Source organism: Topomyia yanbarensis, chromosome 2, assembly GCF_030247195.1.
Source record: "Topomyia yanbarensis strain Yona2022 chromosome 2, ASM3024719v1, whole genome shotgun sequence".
Classification (NCBI taxonomy): Eukaryota; Metazoa; Arthropoda; class Insecta; order Diptera; family Culicidae; genus Topomyia; species Topomyia yanbarensis.
Window position 1 is genome coordinate 99237209 of NC_080671.1, and position 4811 is coordinate 99242019.

The window sequence follows — 4811 nt, forward strand, 5'->3', positions numbered from 1 at the left end:
GTTTGAGAATTAAGCTCGACGAGCCTCTCGAAGTTTTCAATCACCAACGGGTTCAGAATGTCGCATCGGATGAGCAATCGATATGAGAGTTCCCAAAATCGATTTTTTAGCGGAAGAACGCCCGCCAGCACTTCGAGACTCATCGTATGGGTCGAATGCATGCAACCCAAGGCAATGCGCAAGCAACGATACTGGATTCTCTCCAGTTTGATGAAGTGTATGTTCGCAGCGGAGCGGAAACAGAAACACCCGTACTCCATCACCGACAATATCGTTGTTTTGTACAGCCTGATCAGGTCTCCTGGGTGAGCACCCCACCATGTTCCAGTTATTGTTCGGAGAAAATTGATCCTTTGTTGGCATTTCTGTTTCAGATACCTAATGTGACATCCCCAGGTACCTTTAGAGTCGAACCATACCCCGAGATATTTAAATGTGAAAACCTGATTGATCGTTACACCCATTAATAGAAGCTGGAGTTGCGCCGGCTCACGCTTCCTAGAAAAAACAACCAACTCAGTTTTCTCCGTGGAGAACTCAATACCCAGCTGAAGAGCCCAAGCAGACAAATTGTCCAAGGTATTTTGTAATGGTCCTTGCAAGTCGGCAGCTTTGGGCCCTGTAACAGAGACCACCCCGTCGTCTGCAAGTTGCCTTAGCGTGCATGAATTGGCAAGACAATCGTCAATGTCATTCACGTAAAAATTGTAGAGCAGGGGACTTAGACATGAGCCCTGGGGAAGACCCATGTAGCTAAATCGCGATGTTGTTAAATCGCCATGCGAAAAGTGCATGTGCTTTTCAGACAACAGGTTTAGCAAAAAGTTATTTAAAATTGGTGAAAGACCATGCTGGTGCAGCTTCTCTGACAGAATGTTGATAGAAACTGAGTCAAAAGCCTCCTTAATATCCAAGAAGACTGATGCCATCTGCTCTTTGTTAGCATAGGCCATTTGGATTTCTGTAGAAAGCAACGCAAGGCAATCGTTCGTCCCTTTGCCTTTGCGGAAGCCAAATTGTGTTTCTGACAGTAAGCCATTTGCTTCAACCCAATTGTCGAGGCGAAACAAGATCATTTTCTCGAACAACTTCCGAATACAGGACAGCATTGCAATCGGCCGATACGAGTTGTGGTCGGAGGCTGGTTTTCCTGGTTTTTGAATGGCGATGACCTTCACTTGCCTCCAGTCATGAGGGACAATGTTACCCTCAAGAAACTTGTTAAATAAGTTCAGCAAGCGCCTTTTTGCAGTGTCAGGCAGATTCTTCAGCAAGTTGAATTTGATTCTGTCTAACCCTGGGGCGTTATTGTTGCATGATAAGAGAGCAAGTGAAAACTCCACCATCGAAAACGGTGTTTCGTTCGCGGTATCGGGAGGAGACGCGGCGCGGCACGTTTTCTGTACCGGGACAGAGTCCGGACAGATCTTCTTGGCGAAAGCGAATATCCAACGGTTTGAATATTCCACGTTCTCGTTGGTACTATTACGGTTACGCATACGTCGAGCCGTACCCCAAAGAGTGCTCATCGCTGTTTCTCTCGTTAACCCGTCGACGAACCGGCGCCAATAACTGCGTTTTTTGGCTTTTATTAAACTCTTCATTCGCCTTTCTAGCGACGCGTACTGTTGATAGCTAGCGGGTAACCCGTCTTCCCGGAAGGCCTTATATGCAGTGGACTTCTCCGCGTACAGCTCTGAACACTCTTTATCCCACCACAGTGTGGGAAACCGTCCATGGGTATTCGCGCTGGGTACTGGTTTAGTCTGAGCTTGATTCGCACTGTCGAGAATCAAGCCAGCCAAAAACCTGTACTCTTCCTCCGGAGGAAGTTCTTGAGTGGATTCGATTTTAACGGATATCGCGGTCGCGTAACTCTTCCAATCAATGTTCCGTGTGAGGTCATACGAGGCATTGATTGTTTTCGATGGTCTTGAACCGTTAGCAATTGAAATCACGATAGGCAAATGATCGCTACCGTGGGGATCAGGGATCACCTTCCACATGCAATCTAACTGTAGCGATGTCGAGCAAAGCGATAAATCCAACGCGCTTGCGCGTGCTGGTGGTGTAGGAATCCGCGTCATTTCTCCCGTGTTTAAGATGGTCATGTTGAAATTGTCGCAAAGATCTTGGATTAATGTTGATCTATTATCATCATGAAGACAACCCCATACCGTACCGTGCGAGTTAAAGTCTCCCAGAACTAGCCGCGGTGCCGGTAAGGATTCTGTGATATTACAAAGCGTTCGGTGCCCTACCGAGGCTCTAGGAGGAATGTAGATGGAAGCAATGCAAACTTGACAAGCGACAATTTCAATGCCTGGTGTCGAAGGGAGGTTAATTCGGTTGAAAGAATAGCACTTTTTGATCCCCAAAAGTACTCCTCCATAAGGGTTTTCTCGATCCAGACGGATTATATTAAAGTCGTGGAAGTTGAGATTTATATCAGAAGTTAACCAGGTTTCACATAATGCGAAAGCATCACATTTTAAACTGTTTAGTAAGAATTTGAAGGAATCGATTTTCGGGAGGATACTTCTGCAATTCCACTGTAGAACAGTGATCGAATCGGTGACCTCGTTCGATGACTTAGCCATCGAAGGATACGATCGCTGCAAGGAGGGGCCATTTAGTAGTCAACTGCTTCAAAAATGTTTGCACTATGGGGAGAAAACGTATCAGAAGGCTTTTAAGAAGATCAGTAACATTGAAAGCTGTGAAAATTAAGTCCACTATGTCAGAAAATTTCATTAGTCCGTTACTGGACTGAGTATCTGTTTGAAAAACGGGGACACTTGGGGTTTTTGGTGTCCCTGGAAGTGGTGGGTACTCCTTGTTAGAATTAATATTTCCAAGTCCTGGAGCAAATTGCTTCGGCTTTTGTGCATCACTTCCGTTGGATTTATTGGTTGTAGATGGCGCACTCTGAGTGGACGACACCTTGGCACCCTTACGAGGCAATGTAGGGGAGGCTAGATTTCTCCTCTTCCTGGATTCCCCTGGGTTAACCAGTGATGTTCCCTCTTGTGGGTCGTCAGATTCTTGATCAACGCCAGCCAAAAGAGCAAAGGAATTTTCGGAAAGGGCAGATGGCGAAGCATTCTTTAGCATTTCTGCATAAGAGTGCCTCGAGCGATCCTTAAGGGAGCGCTTAATTTTATCCCCGCGCTGCTTGTACACCGGGCATGACTTAAGAGCATGCGGAGGGCCCCCGCAGTAAATACACTTCTCAGTTTCTCCACCGCAAGCGTCATCCTCATGCTCTCCCTCGCATTTGCCGCACCGTTTTTTATTGCCACAATAAGTGGCTGTGTGGCCCAGTTGCTTGCAATTGCTGCAGTTCATTACCCGCGGTACAAACAGGCGAACGGGTAAGCGAACCCTATCCAGGAGGACATAGTTGGGAAGAGCAGACCCGGAGAAAGTCACCCGAATCGAGTCTGACGGAGAATAAGTTGTCTTATCATTTTCTGTTTTTGCGGAATACAATTGCTTGCATTCCAGAATCTTCACCTTTTGAAGTGAAGGGTGCTTAAAGCAGCCAACCCCGTACTTCAACAGGTCTTCGCACTTTAGACCCGGTTCGGCGACTATTCCATCGATCTCCACTGCCCTACAAGGCACATACACTCTGAATTGTTTCGTAAAACGCTCGCTGCGAGCAATCTGGTTTGCCTGATCGAGGTCATTTACTAAAACGCGTATCTTATTAGCTCGAACACGTGTTATCTGAGCTACGGCCGGGTAGTTAGCAGTCAGCTCCCGTGATATTTCTAGAATATTGGGCGATTTCGTGTTGGGCCGGAAATACACCACCCAGGGTCCATTTGAATTGGCTGGGTATGTTTTAATACGGGGAGGACTGGGGGAATCAGGGGAGGGAGTAATATCGGGTTTATCCGGTAAATCCATGGGAATATCATTCCCATCCAATGTTCCTTCGCCCTCGGCCATTTAGGCACGAGGATAGCACGTGGTGTAAACGAGAGATGAAACTTGTATTCAGGGGAAAGGGAAAAGTAGACCGATCGGGGAAAGGAAAACGAAAGAAAGAAAAATAATACTTAGCTTATATAGCGGCGTGTCCGGCAATTCTGGTATTCACTTCACCAGCCTGGGCACCGGCGAACAAAGACTGCCTCAAACAATAGTTGACCTTCACTGTCAATATATATTCTTGTTCACTTTATGCACAGCACCAGAAAACGAACTGCTTCGATCGAGAGCTCGGAGAGTTATGGCATGAAGGGGTTAATAAGAAATATATAGTTTTAATGTACCCGATCAGAATGAAATAACAAGATTATAACAGAATACAATTTTTGTAACATCTTGTCTTATAAATTAGGTCTCGTTAGTAGTTAAAATTACAGAAATATATAAGGGGCCATACACTAATAACGTAAGGGCATATGGGGGAGGGGGAGTTTCAAAATATCTTACAAATTCTTATCTGAGGGGGAGGGAGGGTTTGTCCTTTCTTACGTTATATCATACAACAAGTTTAAAAAAATAAATCCATAAGGAAAATATTCTTTTTAATAACTAATAAGAAAAGGGAACTATTTTCATTTGTACCATATAATCCTTGTATATCAAACAATATGAGTGATTTTTTGGCTCTTGGTTGTACATTGTTCTGTCGGGAACTGGAGTCACAATATGCCTTACAAGTTAAGAAGTGTTGATACCCTTCATGTTGTTAGACCGACCTTGTTCTTTTCAAACCCGCAAGGTATCTGGAAAATGCTATAACATTCGATTGTCAAAGATCTTGAATGTCGAATATTTCCAGTGTGAACTGTATT